General features: G+C 38.1%; 1 protein-coding gene across 4 annotated transcripts in view; it reads left to right on the forward strand.

Moving 5' to 3' along the window:
* Nucleotides 1-23,175, forward strand: part of map7d1.L (MAP7 domain containing 1 L homeolog) — a 61,216-nt gene that overhangs the window by 8,250 nt on the left and 29,791 nt on the right. Inside the window, exon 1 of one of the 4 annotated variants that reach the window (XM_041581900.1) lies at nt 21,814-21,832. The exons of the other annotated variants lie outside the window; for them this stretch is intronic. The gene's annotated coding sequence lies outside the window, so the exon portion shown is untranslated. Of the gene's footprint in view, nt 1-21,813; nt 21,833-23,175 lie in introns of those variants that run through there. 4 annotated transcript variants of the gene reach the window in all.

Below are 23,175 nucleotides of genomic sequence, written 5' to 3' on the forward strand. Positions count from 1 at the left end.
CCTATACGTGTAGGTGTAAAGTGATCTAAATAATACACTCTTGCTGAATCACCTACTCACCAGATTCATTTATAGCCAAGCCAAACATCAATCTCTCATCAGGGACTGTGTATCCTATGTGGATATCCACTGAAAACAAAGTGCGCCACAATAGTGTAATAGCATTTTAATAAGAAATAATTAGAAACACAAATGGCATACTCACAAACAGAGATTCATAAAAACATTAAATAAAAAGTCTTTAAAGTCCATGAAAATTCTGAGATCCAGTTCCTGGACTTTAAAGGAAAAGAAAATCTACCAAGGCAGTTTATTACTAATAGATTAATCACAATAGTGCCAGCTAGAATGCTATATTTATTCTGTAGAATGCTTTAACATACCTGAGTAAATGGCTCTAGAAACTCTCACTGTTTGTTTAGTTTAGCAGCTGCCATTTTATCTTGGTGTGACATCACTGTCCGGGTCTCTCCCTGCTCACTCATGGACTCAGATCACAGCAACTAGGGAAAGGAGCAAACTGAGCATGCTCAAGCCCAAGCCCTGGAGGTTTAAGATGAAAACTGGAAGTCTGATCCAGAAGCCCATGTGTACACAATAGAAGGAAAAACATTCTGTGTTTCTCAGATTAGCATTACAATGAGGGTTTACTGGTGTATTTATATAGGCCTTTCTGATAAAGCTTACTTAGTTTTAAAGTGGACCGTCACCCAGACATAAAAAATTGTATAATAAAAGTCCTTTTCAAATCAAACATGAAATCCAAATTCTTTTTTTTTATTAAAGCGTTCATAGCTGTTGTAAACACATTTAAACATCTCAGCTGTCAATCAAATATTGCCTGCCCCTCCTCTATGCCTTGGGCATAGAGGCGGGGCAAGCAATTACTTTTACTTTCCATTCAGCACTTCCTAGATGTCACTGCTCTCCACACATTCCCCTGTTCTCTTAAACATTCAATTGTGTAGACAGTGCATGGGGATGGACATCGGGTCCCTCATTCTGCTGCATAAACAAAATTTTGAGATGACGCAAGGCTTGCCTTAATAACAGTGTCCACAATATGGCCCCTGCCTGCTTGCTATAAATATGAGTTCCCAGACTCATGGAAACAAGAGTCAAATAATTTATACAGTGTAATTATAGTTTATTTTGCTTGACTAACATGATAAAATAGGATTTGGAATATTTTTTTTGGGTGAGGGGTCCCCTTTAACCTTTCCTTCTCCTTTTTAATTAATTCTTTTATGCATTAAACTGTTTTTGCACTGTAATTTACTTAATTGATGGTATTGCACCAGGGGTTTGTTTTTTGCGCTTCCCTACAGAATTGTTACTTTACTTTGTCTGGCAGAGTGGGGAGCTGCAATCAAGTTATTACACCACAATTTAGCGCTCAATTAACTTCTTTTTGCTCGGTATCCACTCCGCTTAGCTCTATGTCGCCGCACACATGCAGTTCTAGGAAGTGCATATGCTTCTCACTACATCATTAATATTCATTAGGCTGAGAGAAGCATTCTTTATGCTTATATGCCCAAAGCCTAAGGGTAAAACTACATGGGAGATTTTGATCAGATTCTGTGGGTCTGATCTTGCCACGCAATTGCATGCAACACCACACAACAGCACAAGATAAAGTCAGACAGTGTAGTTTGTTCATGCATCTTCTTTCTACAGTATTTCAATGAAGAAAAAAAAAAAAGTCGGTCAGGCCACCAGATTTTATCTTGTCTGATGAAGATGCAGCATGCAGCGTTCCCATCTGACAGTTGTGTCATGTTGGATGAAAAATGTTCCATTTAGTTTACCCATCAGATTTTTGTATCAGTGTCATTGTATTTTGACCCCATTCAACTAATGTGTTTTGTCCACATGGGCATTAATTAGAGTACCTAAACCCTGAAAGGACTGAACCCAATTCATCTATACTGATGACCACAAGGGCTGCACACTGTGTTGGTCGGTTTTCCTGTGCGACATGACCTTAACCAAAGGGACAAATGCTTTCCCCAACAGTAATACTACATTTTTTATCTGATGTTTTGCTAAATAAATATATATATATATATATATATATATATATATATATATATATATATATATATATATATATATATATATATATATATATATATTAATAATATGTCTACAATTTTAATGATCGAATATCCTGGTTCGTTGAAAAGGTTAATGAGCATATACCACTCCCTCTTAACAACCTTTTCCTATTATAACAATAGCTAAATAGGACCTTGGTGTGGCTGAGTTGATGGTTAGATGGGGAGTGTCTGTTGACTTTAAGAATTTATATAGTTGTTGCACATTTTAATATACTGTGTTTAAATGACAACAAAGAACCAGCTCTTTTTCTTATTACATGTGACCTAGTGTAACATTGCAAAAAATCCATTATTGTGGTAATATAAATGCTGAAAAGCAGCCAAAGTAGATTCATTTATATGACCTAGTAGTTTTATAGGTGGAAGTAAAAGTGTGTCAGAAGGGACAGTATGGTCAGTATGGTTTGCTATTTCTTTCATTTTTCATTTAGCTAGACTACTGTACCATTCTGCTGCAGGCACCAATGACAGGTATGTTTCTGAATATGGGTTTATTTTATTTGCTGTTTCCACTGACTCATACTTTAGCTAAATATTTCATTTGATTTACTTAAATTTTTTTGCCTTTCTATTGTGCTTTAATTATAGATACTATGTACTCAGACTCAACTGAAAACCTGTGCCAGCACAGGTATCTTTCAACTGTTGTCCTAAAGGAGATTTTAAGTAAATCAAAATTCTAAAAACAGAAATTGTTTATGCTGCAATAATCCCCCAATATCCATTCAATTGTGCCCTTAGGGTCTGTGACCAGGACTTTAATACCTGTCTTTTTTTGTATAAGCACAAGCTTTTTTTTGTGCTTCCTCCCCACTGGCTTCAGAAATATCACAAGAAAAACTTTATTGGTCATGGTTCTGGAACACTTGTGAGGTTAAATTATTTAGAAACCAAATTAATATCTTCCTGTTCCAAAGAAATTCTTTTAGAGGTAGTATGGTTCATTTTCTAGCTTTACACTATAAATTGTGCCAATATAGATGCTATATTCACAAAGGTACTGACACTCATTCATACTTGGAACATTTTCTTTGCCCCCCAGTCGTACATACTGTTATTGGCTTTTAATGAACAGGGTTCTCACACAATCTGTCTTGCTGGCCTACAGCCAGGTAGACAGCTTGTGCTGCCTGCATTTTTCCATTCATAGGTGTCACCGTGAAGTTGTCAGCTGAGTTTAACAACTGTCTCAACTGATTTGGTTTGTCTGCCTTGCTTCATAGGAAGCAATTACATCCAATGATGGCAATTCTTCAGTAGTGATTTAATAGGAGTATTCTGTTTGCTTTCTTTAAGAGCTACACAGTATACAATACCATTTAAGAACTTTTAAGTACAGCATTTAGTTTCTTGGCTAATGGGTAAAAAAATGTCTTTTCATTAATTGTAATTAACCAGTGCATACCTTCCAACTGTCATTTCTGGGACAATCCCTATTTTAAGGACAGGGGCACACGGGCAGATTCAGGACGATTTAGTCGCCTGGCGATTAATTGCCTCTTTTGCGGGGCGACAATCTCCCCAAACTATAGTGAGAAAACGTCAGCGCAATGGCACTCGCGATACTTGCATTCATTTGAATAAGAGACTGGAATATGAATATGAGAGTCCTGAATAGAAAAAGTAGCAATAATAATATATTTGTAAACTTTAAGAGCATTTGTTTTTAGATGGGGTTAGTGACCCCCCCCCCATTTGAAAGTTGGAAAGAGTCAGAACATGAAAGCAAATTGTTTAAAAACTTTAAAACATAAGTAATGAAGACCAATTGAAAAGTTGCTTAGAACTGGTAATTCTATAACATACTAAATGTTAAAGGGATCCTGTCATCAGAAAAAATGTATTTTTCAAATCACATCAGTTAATAGTGCTACTCTAGCAGACTTCTGCACTGAAATCCATTTCTCAAAAGAGCAAACAGATTTTTTTATATTAAATTTTTAAATCTGACATGGGGCTAGACATTTTGTCAATTTCCTAGCTGCCCCTGGTCATGTGACTTGTGCACTTTAGGAGAGAAATGCTTTCTGGCAGGCTGCTGTTTTTACTTCTCAATGTAACTGAATGTGTCTCAGTGGGACATGGGTTTTTACTATTAAGTGCTGTTCTTAGATCTACCAGGCAGCTGTTATCTTGTGTTAGGGAGCTGCTATCTGGTTACCTTCCCATTTTTCTTTTGTTTGGCTGCTGGGGGGTGATATCACTCCAACTTGCAGTACAGCAGTAAAGAGTGATTGAAGTTTATCAGAGCACAAGTTACATGACTTGGGACAGCTGGGAAATTGACAATATGTGTAGCCCAATGTTAGATTTCAAAATTGAATATCAAAAAATCTGTTTACTCTTTTGAGAAATGGATTTCAGGGCAGAATTCTGCTGGAGCAGCACTATTAACTGATTCATTTTGAAAAAAAAAACTTTTTTCCCATGACAGTATCCCTTTAATTTAAAGGCAAGCCACCCCCTTTAAAATAAGCAGGTCTCATGGGGGAATTGAGACTTAAGGTGGCCATAGACTCCAAGATCCGCTCGTATGGCGACATCGCCAAACGAGCGGATCTTCCCCCGATATGCCACTAAACTGCATGGCTATAACGGGGGTAATTCGAACGTTCGGCCGTATGGCCGAATGATCGAATTACGATGCGCCAAGCGGCTCCGACGGGTCGGTCGGGTAAAAATCCAACCTTCCCGATCGATATCGTGGCCAGATATCGATCGGGAAGACCCGTCGGAAGCCCCCATACACGGGCAGATAAGCTGTCAAATCGGTCCAAACGATACTACTAAAGTTTATATAAACAAGCTGCTCTGTTGTCATGGTGGCAGCCATTCAAAGCTTAAAAATGAGAAAAGGCACAGGATACACAGCAGATAACCAAAAAGATCTGTAGTATACTGTAGGATTCCTCAAAACGTATCTGTTATCTCCTGTGCTTAAATGGCTGCCCCCACGGCTACACAGCAGCTTTTCTGAAGCAAACACACCCGTTTTACCAGTGCAGTGCAACAGTACATTATTTTATAATTCTTTTAAAACACTTTTTTGAGGTTATTGATCCTTTAACTGATTAAGCCACCAGTGCTCAAACATGAGAAGCAATAGTCTTACTCCTCACCCATGCTATGCATTACTGTTCCAGAACCCATCCCTATAATTACATGTGCCAGCCACATTGATGCCTAAAATGGAACCCTTTATTATGGAAAGACCACAGCATTCCATTATGTATGTAAAAACATCCATTGAAAAGTCATGGGACCCCATGCTTAAAGTGGACCCGTCACCCAAACAAAATTATTCCAAAACCTATTTTATCATGTTAGTCAAGCAAAATGAACTTTAATTACACTGTGTAAATTATTTGAATATTGTTTCCATCAGTCTGGGAATTCAAAATTATAGCAACCAGGAAGGAGCCATTTTGTGGACACTGTTATTAAGGCAATCCTTACATAATCTCAGAATCTTGTTTGTGCACCAGGGGACAGGGACCCAATGCCCATCACCATGCACTGGTTACACAATTAAATCGTTAAGAGAGCTGGGGGAATGTGGGGAGAGCGGTGACATCTAGGAAGTGCTGAATGGAAAGTGAAAGTAATTGCTTGCCCCGCCTCTATGCCTAGGCATAGAGGTGGGGTAGGCAATATTTGATTGACAGCTGATATTTTTAAATGAGTTTACAACAGCTATGAATGCTTTATTAAAAAAAGAAATTGGATTTCAGGTTTAATTTAAAAAGGACTTTTATTATACAGATTTTCATGTCTGGGTGACGGGCACACTCTTCTTCCTCAAAAACTTCTATATATTAATGTGTATGTGCTCCAACAGAAAGCCTCCACTTAAAAAAGTCTCATTCCTCTGCTCCTCTTCTTCAGTTTGCTGCAAACACAATAAAGTTTGTTGCTATTACAGCTACTGTATATTGAGTTCCCCCTAACAGCTGCTATCAAGGGTGCAAAAGTCTTCCAAGAAGCTGTTATAGGTTACAGCACAACGGTGCATGCAGCTGCTTCTGCCACATCTCATCATTCACTTTTATATACAATCCAGCACCCTAACTCAGTGATTGGTGCAGCAAATATTGTTATAGGGATGATATTATTCTCTTAAGGCAGCCCCAGACAGTCCAATTTCCTTGCGCTGCCAAAATGAGCTGATCCACACACATAGGTGGCCATATTGTTCTGAGATGTTTGTTCTGGCCCATGAGTTGAACAGAAAGGATGCTTTGCTTTGATAGAAATGCATAAAAATGTGTTTTAAACTGCTACCAGAAGGGCCCAAAACTCCGTAATGGTTGGTTAAATGAATTTACTTACCATATTTTAGAGGTAGCTTTAGAAAAACTGAACTGATGTCATGCACTTTTTCAAAATTATGACAAGGCATCTGGAATACAGTTGTAGAATGATATTTTATATCTTATTGCTGAAAAGTTTAATTTTAACAGAGTTCATTAATCTATTTAGTGTACAGAATTTTACCAGACAAATAATTAAAGCTTCAGCCTTCATCCAACTATCCTGATATGCTGATTTGACACTTACAAAACATTTTGATCACATGGGGTGCCTGTGCAAATTGTGCAAATTACACATTCCCTGATATCAAATAATACTTTATAGTGTCATTTAACATGTTACGAATTGTATTTCTCTCTTCATGGATTATGCGGAAAACTAGAAATACTCCTTCATACAGAAGAAATGCTTAAAATGCCCATAGCATGATTGTTAAATTTCATATAGCAGCAAGCAGTGTTAGGGAGCACTGTTGTAACAGCAGTTCTCCCTGCCCCCTCCCTATCCAGCATTGTTCTAAAGGCTGAATGCTTCACTGCTTCCTTTTACTACTGCTGAATGTTTTATAATGAGAGTGTTTGGCATAGCCAGCATATGCAATGTGCCACAAATAATCTTCTGGCCCAGGGAGAGATTTTCTTCCCCCTTTTCCCCCTTTTATTTAGCCTGCCTTCCATTGTATGAGAAAGCATGTGGGGATCAATATGAACAAAAAGAAATAAGTCCTGGTGATTGTATTTGTGCTTTCTGTCTACTTGTGTCATATTTCAGAAAGATACTGACAAATTTGATTCTTTTTCCTGATGGCTTAATGATCTCTGGTCAGTTTAGTGACAAATGTGGGGATTAAATTGACTGATCCACTTCCTGGCAATAAATAACTGGGAGCCCGGCTGATGTATTTAAGGACAAAGTTAAAAAAAAAAAAAAAGACTTTTTGTATACACAGTGCTGTATGGGTTTGCTATATAGCAAAAGTATGGATGGGTTTAAAATTTCCATAAGTAGTTAAAAATAAATAAATAAACATACATATATACTTATAAAGATCAAGTGCAATGTGTAAAGAGCCCCATAAAGTTTACAAGTTTACACAGTAATGGAACTAGTAGTTCCCGGGCCCTGGTGCAGGCCGTGCACCCGGGGACCCCCCCAGGATGCAATTTCTATGCCGGATGCACCCGTCACATCCCCGCTAGTTCCGCCCCTGAGTTTACAGATTTTCCAGTATGCATTCTAGCAGCTGTTTACCTTCCAAACATTTTTTTCCAATACAGTTGTTTTCAGATTATGGTTATGGGATTAAATTCAGTAGGACTAATATAAATGAAGAAATTAATCAAATTAGTGAGCAGTTTACAGTCACTGCCACCCCCCCCCTCCGTGGCAATCCATGGAGGCATGAGTTGGAAAATTAAATTTAAGAGCAAAGACACATTTCTTTGAAACGCTTCTCTCAAGCTGTGGATTTAAATGAGGCAGAGAGAAGCAGATCCTCTCTGCACTGCCAGGCAGAGCTTCGGCCTAGATGCAACTACATTGAGCATAGTAGAGATTGGCCGGAAAATGTGTGCTTTCTTGTTTATCTCATATATCAATTGAGGGATCGGGAGTCCCTATAACTATTCAACCAGGCCGAAGGGACCCGCTCCAGTTCCAAAGGCAATCAAACTGCAAAAAGGTTTATATCAAAAAAGATATATGTCCCAAGGCCTCTTAGAGTAAAAACAAAAATAATTTATTGATAATCACATTAAAAAAGTATTTGGTACATACTACTCCACATATATGCTTTCTTGTTGTTCTCCACCACATATTCACAAAATTTGTCTTCTGCAAAGTTTGGGGAGCTAAAAATATTTAGTTGTGGCATCGAGGAACTTCTAGATACATACAGCTGTTGGTTATCTGCTCAGAAGCATAAGTGGATATGGTAATGCTGCCTGTCCAGTTCTCTGACTGACATTGCTTTAATTAGTCTGTTTGTTCATGTAGTATAGAGGTTTGTTCATCTGTTTCAAGGAGTGACTTATTGGTCACACCAAAGCAAACTTCCAATGACTAAGAATCACGAAACACATCAGGCTTTTGTGGAACGAACATCCATGGAAAAACATTTTTTTTTTTTTTTGTATGCTCTAGAATGAGGTGTATATATAGGTGTGATCCACTTCCCTATGCTGAAGGCCAAAGCCAACCTTGGCCTTCTGTACATAGATTGGTGATCACTTTTTTAAAAAATAGTTTTAAGGAAGAAAGGAATTGCTTTAATTTGTTTTGTGACATTACATTTATTATGTGACTTATTTACCTGCAGTCTAAACAATGGTTGTTATTATTATCTTTTTTTAGATGTATTACATTTTCATTATTCATTTCTATTATTATTATTATTCTCAAGAGGAGATTTTCAGGGAACTACAACAGCTTCAGGGAACTACAGTTAAAGGGCCGTTAAACTAAAAAATACATTTTTACCTGAAGAAAGAAAATTCTTCAGGTAAAAGCAACTTTCCAAGTTACACTTATTTATTTCTGTCCTCTAGTTCTGGCTTTTGGAAACCATATACTACAATTCAGTTCTCCAGGCAAGTCAGGTCCTTCATCTGCTGACTTCAACTACATTGTTTCACTTCAGAAACAACCATGGGTCATATTGCAGTACAGAGACAAGTAAAAATGTCTGAAGCTAGGTACCCTAGTTAATACCTGGACAAATTTATTACAACTTCTTATTTTAATGCAACTTCATGTCTACACGTTTGCAGCTGAGCTTCAAAATTACAAAGAATACCATCTGAGTCATATGAGTATTTGTGATCCCACAGAAAACAATGCAAGATGCTTAGGTGTCTTAATCAGATATATAAACAGCAGTCTAAAAAAATAAAAGGCATGTGATCTGTTATTTAGTTTTAAAAGGTATTTGCACAAACAAATCTTAAGTAGTGTGTCTGCATCCTGCTTGGGAGTTTTTGTTTGATATGACTTCAGTTAAATTGTGGTGGTGGTGGTTACACATATTTTTTATACAGTCTCATCAACTGAGCTGTATGTAAACTACCAACTGAAGTATCATCTCTGTATGCAAGACCCCTTTAACTTGATCATTAGGCCAATAAACCTCTGGTATACTTGCACCAGAGTTCATTAACTAGGACAACAAAAACATGTTCCATGATATGTATTCAGTTCTCAGAGGACTTGAAAATGCAGGGGCAACACCTCCCTTCTACTTTATGGTCAGATATCAATTGATCAGTATTGATGACTTGGATTCGGTCCTTTCTCGGTAGGTTTGCATTGGACCCCGTTTGTGATGAATGCCAGCTTATCCCACCATCTGGTTGGGCAAATTATGAAAAGCTGTTTTGCTGAACTGACGGATCTTCCTTTGTATTGCACTGAGCCAACACACTGTAGTTTCATTCAAGCAACGTATGATAGGTAATACAACAAAATTACACAGAAATTCTCTAAATGCAATACATGCACAAAATGTAAAATATGCACCAGAAATGAAAAAAGTTAGTCCTTTAGTTTAGTCCCCTCCTGCCGATCCTAATTCAGTCTCTCAACTGTGGAATGCTTCATATAGGAAAAAAGGTGGATCAGCGCCTTTGGCAACGGAGTCGAACTCACCAGAAACAAAATGAAGGGAGGAAAAAAAGAGAAATCGACATATAGTATAGTATTTTCGGAAATATTCGTTCCACACCAGGTGCTTGTATACAAAATTTCTATTTTGTTATATTTGTTCCCCTTTTTCCAAAATTTCCTCTATTTTAATCCTCCATTTCTGGGGCTGTGCTTTTACTTCTCAACATGCATGTGTATCTTCCACCAACAAATGGTTAAAGTGCCTACTTACAAGGCTTTTTATTTTTTCAACCACGTATAATAGTGTTTTCTTTTCCCTTTGGGACAAACTTCTGTGCCTTCCACCAAAAAATGGCTAAAATGCCTACTTACAAGACCTTGATGTATGACTCGCATGTAGTATTAATCGCATGTAGTATTATTTTACGACCCTTTCTTCTTTTCTCAGTTCCTCCAATCACTCCCACATGGAATAGAGACGTATATTGTGTAATACGTTTTAATAAATATTTAAAAACTTACATAAAAATTTTTACACTCACATTTTAATCGAGTTTCACAAACATTTCGATAAAATCAGCTGTCCTTAGCAGGTTGCCCAGGTCTTTCCGGGGTAGGAATAGAAGAGCCGGCTTTTCCTATCCCTCGTGGTTTTTATGTAAGTTTTTAAATATTTATTAAAACGTATTACACAATATACGTCTCTATTCCATGTGGAAGTGATTGGAGGAACTGAGAAAAGAAAAATAATACTACATGCGATTAATACTACATGCGAGTCATACATCAAGGTCTTGTAAGTAGGCATTTTAGCCATTTTTTGGTGGAAGGCACAGAAGTTTGTCCCAAAGGGAAAAGAAAACACTATTATACGTGGTTGAAAAAATAAAAAGTCTTGTAAGTAGGCACTTTAACCATTTGTTGGTGGAAGATACACATGCATGTTGAGAAGTAAAAGCACAGCCCCAGAAATGGAGGATTAAAATAGAGGAAATTTTGGAAAAAGGGGAACAAATATAACAAAATAGAAATTTTGTATACAAGCACCTGGTGTGGAACGAATATTTCCGAAAATACTATATGTCGATTTCTCTTTTTTTCCTCCCTTCATTTTGTTTCTGGTGAGTTCGACTCCGTTGCCAAAGGCGCTGATCCATCTTTTTTCCTATAACGTATGATAGGTGCTAGTTTGTTTACTCCGTCCACACAGAAAACAAACATTTACAGGCTAATTGGATTTCTGTAAAGTAATTTGGTTTTATGAAAGGCAAGTAACTATGCACTTCTGTTGTGATGAATATATGACTGCACAATGGGTTTCCTCAGGATGAGTGAGCCTGTTGTTTGTAGAACGTTCATTAAGATAAAATATATAGAAACAAGAGTATATATTGCAATTCGGGATGTTTTTTCTTGCCCTGTTCTTTTTTGCTATAGCCCTAATATGGAACAAAAGATGTCAGGGAGCAACAGAATGTGAAATTTGAGCATAACTGGCAGTATATGCCTGTATTTAACAAGGTCACCAAAGCAAGTGGACCTTCCTCTGATATGCCCACCAAAAGGTGGGTGATATCGGAACTAATACGATAGTTTGACCCTATGGCCAACCACTCTAATTACATTGACAGGCATACAGACTGGCGCGACGAGGACCGCATTAACTAGTCGATGGGGTCCTCGATTAGGCAGGAAAATCAAGCCTGCCCGATTGATATCTGGACGATTTTAGAACAGATATCATTCTTGTAGGGCCCCATACACTGGCAGATAAGGTTGGCCTAAAGGACCCAAATCGGCATCTTGAATCCGCGCATGTATGGCTACCGTGTCTGGGGCCCCCATAATCGCACAACAAGGATGCCAACTACTGAAAACATTTTTCTGTAGGTAATCCAGTCAATGCACAAAGAATATCCATTACAGAGGATAAATGTGGACCTCAGAGCTTACTCTATCTTATCCTCAGCCTGGGCTCACCCTATCTAACCTTCAAGCCTCACGCACTGGGTATCCCCTAGAGGAGAGTCCCTGAGTTTCAGAACCACAAACTTGATTAGAGCAAGAGGAAGTAAATGTTAAAACAAAACAATGATTTTTTTAATAATAAAAATAAGAATGTTTTTTTCTTATTTAAAAGAATAAATTAGATTTGACAAATGTCGAATTTATGTATATGTATCACCTTTAACATTTTTGTAAAAAAAATCATTATAAACTCTGAATTTTAGCAGTGCTGCTCATTACATGCATTCAACAGATAAGTAGCCACCATTGTCAAAAATCATAGGGTGTTTCCAGTGACAAAAGGTACCTTGTACAGAAAGCAGAGCAGCTGAAGTAATATACTTGCATGCCTGACTTTTTTGCAGGCAAATGTTGAGGTTTCTCTATGTATTGGGATTTTTAATGCAATTGTAGGCAAAAGATGTACATGTCAAGGATGCAATAAGCAGATTGGGGGTGCTAGGCACATGCCTTTACCTTCCAACTCCTAGTTCAGCTTTCTAAAATTTCTGCTCCTAGCCAGCTTTGTGGGTAGCGATGCATTGCACAGTGGTGATGGGGCAGATGTTCTTACTGTGTATAAGAATTCATTGTTTTTCGTTTTGGCAATATGCACCGCTTAGTGATCGGTCTATGTCACACTTTGAGCTGTGGAATCCAGCTTGTCCTTGTTGCTGGGTTGTATCCATTGAACCAGTGCTTACTACATACCTGTCAATCCTGGGGTTCCATTGGACTTGTTTAGTCATGGCATGGCATACAATCCAACTGTCCCATATTTCACAGGACATTCTCAATTTTGGCTGCTCAGCCTGCAGTCAGTTTCTACAAAGTTACTAAAACTTAACTAAATAAGAGGCTTTTTGGCAGAAAACCCAAAATAATCAGCCTCTGCACTTGGATACTATTCGTAACTATTTAAGATTAGCAAAGATACAATTGTAACTATTTAATACAAGCAGGTCTTTTGGGAGAAATGATTTTTTTTTAGCTTAAAGGGCAAGTTGCCTTCATTAGCAAAACATAAAACAGACCCTAAAATCCCTGGAAATGTGTTGAGATATCCCAAAATCTGACAAATTTTTTAAAATGGACATTTTAAATTAAGGGGTCCTTCAGCCAGAATCCTGCCTAGTGAATGAAATATATTTCTAAGCAATTTTCATTAACATTAAAACCATTGAAAATCTTTGTTTAGAACTGCTATTAAAATAATTATCTGTATTGATTATCTGTATTGATAATTATTAAAAGGTTGCTTAGAACTGTCTTTTCATTCATCATGCAAATAGTCGTTTTTTATGTGGAATAAGCCTGCAGTCTGTCCAGTTACGACCCTGGCCCAAACCAATTACATTCTCCAAACCATCTTTCCTTCTGGTTTACCAAGCTGCAACCTATTTAGTAAGTTAGTTAGTTAGTAGGTTGAAAAGAGACATATGTCCATCAAGTTCAACCTTTTAACTCTATTGTAACCTGCCTAACTGCTAGTTGATCCAGAGGAAGGTAAAAAAAAAACATTTGAAGCCTCTCCAAAGACTTTTCCTTTCCCTGGATCAACTTGTTCTATGAGCTATCTTCCATAACCCTGTATTCCCTCACTTGCTAAAAAAGCAATCCAACCCCTTCTTAAAGCTATCTAATGTATCCGCCTGTATGACTGATTCAGGGAGAGAATTCCACATCTTCACAGCTCTCACTGTAAAAAAAAACCTGTTCCGAATATTTAGGCGGAACCTCTTTTCTTCTAATCGGAATGGGTGACCTCACAACCTTGCGTCAGCTGGAAAGACCTACTAGTAAATAAAGCATCAGAGAGATTATACGATCCCCTTATATACTGTATTTATACATAGTTATCATATCACCCCTTAAAGGAACAGTAACACCAAAAACTGAAAGTGTTTCAAAGCAATGAAAATATCATATAGTGTTGTCCTGCACTAGTAAAACTGATCTATTCACTTCAGAAACACTACTATAGTTCATATAAACAAGCTTTTGAGTAGCAATGGCGGAAATTGAAAAACGGCTATATGGCACAGGATAACTAATGGATAACAGATAGCATTATGTACTACAGAGCTTATCTGCTATCTGCTGTGTAACTTGAGCCTTTTCTCCTTTGAATGGCTGCCCACATGGCTACACAGCAGCTTATTTATATAAACAATAGTAGTGTTTCTGAAGCAAACACAGCAGTTTTACTAGTGCAGGGCAATACTGCATAATATTTTTATTACTTTAAAACAATTACATTTTTTGATGTTACTGGTCCTTTAAGCGCCTCTTCTCCAGCGTGAACAACCCCAATTTGGCCAGTCTTTCCTCATAGCTAAGATTTTCCATACCTTTTACCAGCTTAGTTGCCTGATCAAGCCCTAAAACCTTTCAGCATTGCATGTGATTTTTAGTTGAAAATAAGGCAACCCTATATTTCATACAAGCTTGATTTATTCTGTTTATGTTGGATAGAAGTGTCAATGCTGTAAAATTTAATCTGGCATTTTCAGGCATTCCCAGGGATAGTCTATTTGTTTGGTCAGTGGGGGAACTGTTATTGATTCTTGATCACTTTTGTGCCAAATGACAAAGTTGTTTACTCTCACTGTGCCTCGAGTGCCAAAAGCTTACATCATACCATTGTACGGTCTATTGGACATGCATTCATTGTGCCTGAATAATCCGCAACAATGAAAAATAAGAATTGCAATCAGGTAATTTCACCCAAATGCTTCATAAATGTGCCTCATAGGGTTTAATATGTGTTTATATATGCACCAAGGTATAGTATATTGTGAGATGTAGAGAGAGTGCTCACACAGCAGTAGAATTTGCATCTATAAATGCATGTAAAAAGCTAATGTTTTATATGCATCCAACTGAAAATAGATGCAAAGCTGATACATGAATGTGAGCTAGAACCATCAATAAAATTCAGTACATAGCATATAATGTGCATATAATGGGGGTTATTTCATATATTGATGTGTTTTTTATATGTATGTGTATTGTCCTACTGTGGCTCAAATGTTCAACAAAAAAGGTCTAATATCCATATGTTGCTATTATTGATCAATTGTCATTGCTACTATAGAACACATTTTATCCCTCCATTTGTACATGTGCATGTGAAATCTGCAGCAAATATTGATTTTCCTCAGTCCCTAGCAGTAGAGGAAGTCCATCTACCATATTAAGAACTGCATCATAAGGGCCATGGGCCGATTGGAAGTGTGGGTGCAAGGGACCACACATAAGAGAGCTTCCTTTTTAGTGTTCTGATGATTTGTACTCTCTTATTTACTTTCTCAAGTGCCAGTGCAAAGGCTGGCATTGTGTATATGCATCATGTAAATGCCTGTACCCACCTGCAGCATCACACCATTCACACAAATGGGAAATATGATACTTGTGACAGATACTGATGCTGTAGACAGGAAGATTTTGGGAACTAAGTTGATCCTTTTATTCTTTTGGACCAATACTCTTCAACTTTTCTCTAGTGAGGGCCAGTTATCCATCATACTTCATGCTAGGGAGGCAAAATTATGTCATACAAAGAGTTCTATCCTTTTTGGCAGGTTCATTTAATCATCAAACCTCCAGTTAAACAGCCCTGCCCTGAACTAATGTCTCCTGGTTTTTCCAGGTCTATGAGCTGCTCTCTCCCATTATGCTTGCACTACAATAAACATTCTATGTTGGCCCATAGCTCAGCTTTATTACAAGTGAGGACGTTATTTACTCCCCTGGCTGGGGCTGCTGTGCTTGTAGTGTAATTGTATGCACCCCCAAGTTTTTAATTTGTCTGAAGCTGTAGCATCATTAGACTAGACAAATATGCTTCTAATAATTCCCAGTCCGAGTTTTATTGTACTAGCTGGGAGTGTATAAAAAGTTTGTATAGAGGGGAGAGAAGTTATATAAATGTGCGGAAATATTCAGTGCCTTACACCAGTTGTCATGACACAGAAAAGGAAGGGAGGGGATGAGCTCAGCCCTGGGAAATCTAATGGGAGTTGGAAGGAGTGGGGGGAGATTTCTGCACACAGGGATTGTTTCTTCCTTTGGTAACATGGGCTACATGAGCTGTTTGTACAATGTCCTTCATTAACAAAACCACTGAATACACGGTTCCATTTAGATATTTTACACTTGTGCTGAATACCTGCGGGAGAAATCGGTTTTGTGAAAAGTGGTCATTGCAAATATGATCTTGCTTATATCTTATCTGAGTGAAGAGCGACTCCTCTATTTGTTAACTAGTGATAATGAATGTTATATGAGGAAAGTTATGGAGTAGTGATGGGCAAATTTATTCGGCAGGTGCTAATTTGCGGTGAACTTCTGTGGTTCACAACCGGCATAAAAAAATAAAATAAATTTGCCGCGAAAATTTGCCGGTGTCGGAACAACTTTGATGCAGGCGACGGTTCCGATGCCGGCGTCAAAGTTTTTTGGACTCCCAACGACAGTTCCAACACCAGCGACAATTTAGACACCGTCGAAGATTAACAGTTACCCATTGATTTTAATGGGTGTCCAATGTCGATGGCGTCGGTATTCACGTTTCGCTAATTTTTTTTGAGAAATTTGCCCATCACTGTTATGGAGACAATATTTCCATGCAAATTTTGCTTCTGCTTTACCATGCGTACCTATTTCCATTGTTACTGTATATTGTGTGTGTTAAATTATGCACACACACACATGGAGCACTAGTGGCAGAATAGTTGACTACACGAGGAAGTATGTATGATACATGATGAGTAAGGAGTTTGTGTTGGTTAACTACTCCCACTTTATGTATGTGTCAGCAATATGCAGCCTGAGATATCAGGGAGTTGTAGTCTAGTTACAGTGGATAAATAGGCCATGTCTGCCCTGGGGCGAAAGCTGCAAAAATGTTTTAGCTCACTGCTTTCAGTACAGTATAAGAGGAATCCAGATCTGCATGCGTTCCTTTTCCTAGCTTTCCTTATCTTTCGTTATAGAAGCATTTGTGTTTGTCTCATGTTTTGGGGAGGGTCAGGAAGTGAGTAGTTTTGACTCATGTTTAGGTGGGTAGACAGGTACAGATGATACAGAGACAAACATACCCTCAGGTGGGGTGTGTCACTTCCAGGTCATGTGATCCTAATGGCATTTAATAAGAGAATTGATGACTGATTACCAGCCTCCGAAAAACATTGTGCAATATGTTGGTTATACAAATATAATAATACAAGTATAATAATGCCAGTGATCACATAATGACTGTGATTCCTCTTTCTCTCTGCTTTACTGATTTTGAACTTTTAGCAAATACCTGTATCTTCCTTTTGGTGCCTTTTAAACCGGTCACCTTTTTTTTTTTTTTTTTACCCTGCTAGAGGTGCAACCTAGTCCACTCTCCAGTTGGGGGATAAAATAGTCTTTTTTTCAAAATACTTGCCCCCGTCAGTGCTAGGCTGCCATCACTGGGAGGGAGCTTCTGTTGTGGGTGCCATGTTGGGGCACAATGAGTGCACTTATTATGTGCATGGATCCGCAGCCTACCCCAGCTTCTGCTTGCGAGCGGACACATTTTCAGTGCAGATCAGCGTAGTTGGGGAAGGAAGCAGATCTGCTTCTCTTAGCATGCCAAAAGAAAAAATGCAGGATGAGAGCAGTGGAGCCAAAGCTTTATGTGCCCTGGCCCTAAGGTGGCTATATATAGCCACACGCACGGCCAAATCAGGCCAATGACCAGATCATCCAGTGGAGCATATAGAGATCTGTCAAGCGAGGAACACATCAACAAGCTGCTGAACTCCTCATCTGGGTCTGGAGAGACTGGGTCAGCAGCAGGCCTGGACTGGGAGTCAAAATAGGCCCTGTCATTCCAAGTACACAGAGGCCCAAACAGATCCCTACCAGCCCACTATATGGTAACTTTCTACGGAGCTATACAGCAGCCCCTCTGGCATTTGCCAGAACCCACAGATTGCCAGTCCAGGCCTGGTCAGCAGCTTTTATTAGCCCAGATATGGCCATTGTTAGTCAGAACTGAAGACTCCAGGACTGTAAGGCAGCACTGTGTTGGGATGATAAACTTTGTATCTGTGGAAACAGCACATTATTTAATATCTTTCCCTGAGGCAACCTCCGTTAACAAGATTTGGTTGCAGTAGTGTTTATAACAACAAGGCAACGGAGGGAATTTTGTGTGGTTATTTATAGGAATAGGTGTAGTTATGTTAATGGAGGATGCTTACTGAAATATACAGTACAATGGGTTTCTTTGACTTTTAACTTTGGTTACTGTTTTGGCTAGGCCAGAATGCTTTAAGTTCAGTACTTTGCACAGTCTCTTGAAGAAAATTCTAAATAAAAAGCACTTTGGTAAGTGTTGTTAGTGAGGGTGTTCTGTTAGGAGATACATTCTTCCAGCATTACTTAAGCCTAGTCGGTAGTGCAGGGAGGGGGACACTGTTGTCCCTTGGTGCTTGACTGGAGTCACATGTTGGGCTGTGTGTGAATGAGCGTTTCAATGTGTGGCCTGAGTATATTAATCTTTCAGCCACTGTGTATCTATTCCTGAGCCCCCACCCTGTTGCCTGTCTATTCCATGGTGTCTTTGAGCGGTCAAAGGCAGGATAAATGCCTGGCTTAGCCATTGTCCCCTTTTCTTTTGGCTTGCCATTGACGTTTAAAAAACTCTCCATGGCCCATCATTATTTTTATGCCTGCCTGTTAAGCTTTGTGTCTCCCCTTAAGAAACCCCTCCTTAACTTATTCTCCTACCCAAGTTTTTCCCCCTTTAAATGGACACAGAAAAGACTGATTGATGCAAGCTAGAACTTGCAAACATAGACAGACAAAGGTTTTTATGGCTTGATTTAACCTTACAAACAAAAACACTGTAAGCTGTCCGACAAAAGTACCTATAGTGATGAGCAAACTTGCGGTGTTTTGCACAAATAAGTTCAGTAGTATTGTTGTTTATTAAATATATTTTTATGGTTCCTTGGGGGTCATGCATGCTCCTGGAACTTATTTGTCTCTGCAAATGCCTGTTACCAGCTTTATGTTGATGTTCGCCACCTTTTAATTAATTAATTAATTAATGTATTTACAAAGCAACAAATATATGTGTAAGGGCTGTCTACAATAATGCTCATGAAATTTACAACAACATACAGGTATGTCATCCATTATCCGGAAACCTTTTATCTAGAAAGCTCTGAATTATGGAAAAGCCATCTCCCATAGACTCCATTTTAAATACATAATTCTAAAAATCAGCTGGTTTACATGATTTTTTAGTAGACTTTAGGTATGAATATCCAAATTATGGAAAGATCTGTTATCTGGAAAACCCCAGTTCCCTATAACAGGTCCCATGCCTGTACCAGTTCATTAGCCACTTAAGAGGAAGTTACAGATGCTTATTGTTAGTTGGCAAGACAGTGTGTCATGGAAGCATATTCCTTATAACATACTGATTGCAGCTGCTATTCCCTGTAAACTTTCCCTTAATAATAGTACACAACCTTGGATATTGTGTATATATATGTCTACTGGACAGTATTCACCTTAAAAAGTACACAGCAAAGTTAATTCTATGTAGGCCAGTGCCATATAAGCATTTGGGTTGCTTGTTGCCTTATTTATTTAGCTTGCTCTTGTGTGAAAATGTTGTGCTTTGAGTGAAACAAGTAGGCATGTCAACTCTCCAAAATTTTTCAGATGTCATCCATACAGTATATGGTGCCCTCTGGGGCTTTCTTAGCCTCCAACAGTAACAGCCCAGCCATGAAATTATCTCAGATACAGATGTTGAGTAATGCTGGGGGCATGGCAGTGATGTAACAAGGCATGATGAAAGCAAACCCACATTGAAAACCTACAGACTGATGTCTGTGAACAAGACTTTGCAGGCATGTCTCCAACTGTGCTACATGTCATCTATCACAAATGTCTTAGGTTTTTAGTAGATGGCTGGGCATCACTGAAAGGGTCTTGGAGAAAAGGTTTCATTTTAAATTGATGTATATGTGTTTATTCAACCAATCTGCATGAAAGTATGTGCATAAATATAATAATAATAATCAGTTTGTAGTAGGTACCTCTGGTTTAATCTAACCACAATTGATCAAGATAGAAAATTGGACCATTGTATGGAAAATTGGACTATTGTAGTGGTCAGTGGAGTGGTCAGTACAATTAAACATGCAGCTGACGATGATGTGAACTGATAAGTTGGATACCCTGCAACACTGCCCATTTATAAAAAGCTAAAATGCCTAAATTGCAGGCTCTGCTGGTTTTTAAAAAAGTTCAGGCAAGATGGCGCTGATCTTGGCACAATCGTAGTGTTTTTTGTTGTTTTTTTTTTTTAAATTAACAGTTATTAATATATTTTTTGCTTGATTAATTAGACAGACTGCTGGCAATGGTTGTTATTTGAGGGGTAAGGCTGTGCAGTCACACTGCAGTATAGGCATAGCAAGGTCATTTTAGGACCCTTCTCTGAGGTTCTGTGAAGGTCAGATATGGGTGAATGCTGCCAGTGTGAATCTGACACTCAGCATCAACTCTAATCCTGTGCTAATTTAGACATTGAACATGTTCATTGCCAGTGTGTTAAAACGAAATTGCTTCACATAATGGGGAGATAATATATGTCTGTGAGCATTACAAGAAAACTCCAGACACAAAGGAAATTATAGTGTTCCTTAGTTTGATGATGATAAAACCTGGCAGCCTTCTTGTCACATGCATGCTTTTTTGAAATCACGTTGTATAGCGACTCCCTACTAACGAATTGCAGGGATTTTTGGTTTTTCATCTGCCATTTGTCCCCTAAAAATGTAATTTATGTGTGTACAGTCATGCTTATCCTGTCTGGTACTAGTTACATAAACTAGCATATTATTTTCTGAAAGCAGCACATGGAGTATCAAGTATGTATATATGTATGGCTTATTACAACATGCAGTTTTTGTTTTTTTGTTTTTAAAAACAGAGGATAAATGTTTACCAGTATACCTGTGATGCACACTGGTGAACACACCACCTGTGTCTTTATTGACATTGGGGACTGGGGCAAAACGGACATTTGTCTGCATGATTGTGATCTGCCACCTCTGGACTAAATTTTAAATCTTGTTAAAGGAGAAGGAAAGGCACTGTTTACTTGGGGGTTCCAAAAGTTAGTCCTTGAAAAAGGTCCCAGAGAGGACCGAAACATTGGAGATGAATTTGTGAATAAAGCACATTGATGTATTTCACCAAAATAAAGGAGTGCGGGTCCATTTACTGAAATATATATATATATATATATATATATATATATATATATATATATATATATATATATATATATATATATATGTGGCAATAATTCACAACAGGTCAATATGGCAAATAAGGTGGAGATTTTATTTGTGGTCCCAAATAAAATCTCCATCTTATTTGCCATATTGACCTGTTGTGAATTATTGCCTTACATATATATATTTATATGTGTGTATATATATATATATATATATATATATATTTATATGTATTTATATGTATATATATATGTAATCACTTGGGGGTGCCTAACTTTTGGCACCCCCCTTTACTTCTCCTTTAATGAAAGAAGGGTTTGCTTAACAATAGCTTATTGCCTTAAATATAGTTCCTTCCTGCACACTGCGGTAGCTGCTGAGAGCTGGCCTACGCCTTTCAGTTTGAGCTGGCAGCCACGTGGTAACTACATATGTATATTGCACATGTAAAGGAAGCTATTGATAGCAGCTGGGAGTTAGGTATATGAGGTAAGGTTACTGTTTAAACAGTGTCTTTTCAGTTTATTTATTGTTTGGAAAGAACATGGAAACGTTTAATATATTTTGAAAAACATCTGGGGCCTGGTAACTATTGTCCGTTTTACTTCTTATGTCTGTGAAATTGTCAGCAGCATTGAAGGGAAACTCCTTCCTCTGAAGCATACTGACTTCTGTATGCCGGTTTTTACCACATAAGCTTCTTGTAATAATACATCTAAGCGACTCCTTAATCGGCAGTAAATTAAATGTCACCTTTGAATGTTTAATCCATTTTTGCCTGCTGAGTGTGTGTGTGCATTTCATTAGTACACTTTGTTTGGGATAAGTGCAGGTTAGTCACAAGCTAGTCAGTGTCACTGTGTAACCAGGCTGGCAGCTGGCAGGAGCCCTGTGGTTTGGGATGTGCCCTAGACAAACTGTCAGTTGACAGGTGCTGCATTACTGACAGTCCTAGAGAGGGCAGCTGTGGTGGAGAATGCATAGTGGGCAGCTGGGATGGTAGGCCCCCATCCCTTCACAACATTTCTTATTAAGGCATATTTCTTTTCTTCAGAGGGCATGGGGAGATAGACACATCATGAATGGAACAATAGCGATTCAGGATCTCCTTTCCTTTTAAAGAACCATTGCTAGTAGCAAAGGCACTTTAATTGTGCAGCAGTGATTGGGTTTACCTAGTGCAAGGCTAAATGAAAGATGCAATATTGTGTAGAACCACCAGGCATTTCTAACCAGGCCATGCTCCTGGCCATTGCGTTTTCTTCCAGTGCCTAAAGGGTGTCACATTTGACACGAGCATCTTCTGTTGCTGCCACATAGGACCTAAAAATATTCTGCGGCTCAGTCATTGCTGATGGGATGGGTCACATGCAAAGATTTCTAATGAAGCTGACAGACGGGAAATATGCATAAATGTTTCCACCGAGATTTAACCATGTTTGCTGCAGTCAGTGGTTACTTGCTCAAGATTTGTGTATCAGCCATCGCTGCTGCCTTTTTTTTTTAATCTACACAAAAGGAACTTAGAGGCATAATGACTATGAAGATTTTCATTCATCTAGGTCATGGCATATATAGTATAAGTAATTCTTAAACAAGTGGACGTGCTGAGTAATCTTACAAGTTTTTTTACTTTTTTTTTTAATCTCATCTCACTGAAAAATGCTTTTTGTGCTCTTTATTCCATTTAATTCTAAATGTTCTGCATTCAATTTTGTCGTTGGTGACTTGTGTCTCAGAATTCTATATATTTCGATATATTTATAAAAGTCCAATATAAATATTTATAAAAGTGTGTTAAATATATGGCATGTGGCATTTGAATTGTAAAA

This window comes from Xenopus laevis, chromosome 2L (assembly GCF_017654675.1).
Source record: "Xenopus laevis strain J_2021 chromosome 2L, Xenopus_laevis_v10.1, whole genome shotgun sequence".
Classification (NCBI taxonomy): domain Eukaryota; kingdom Metazoa; phylum Chordata; class Amphibia; order Anura; family Pipidae; genus Xenopus; species Xenopus laevis.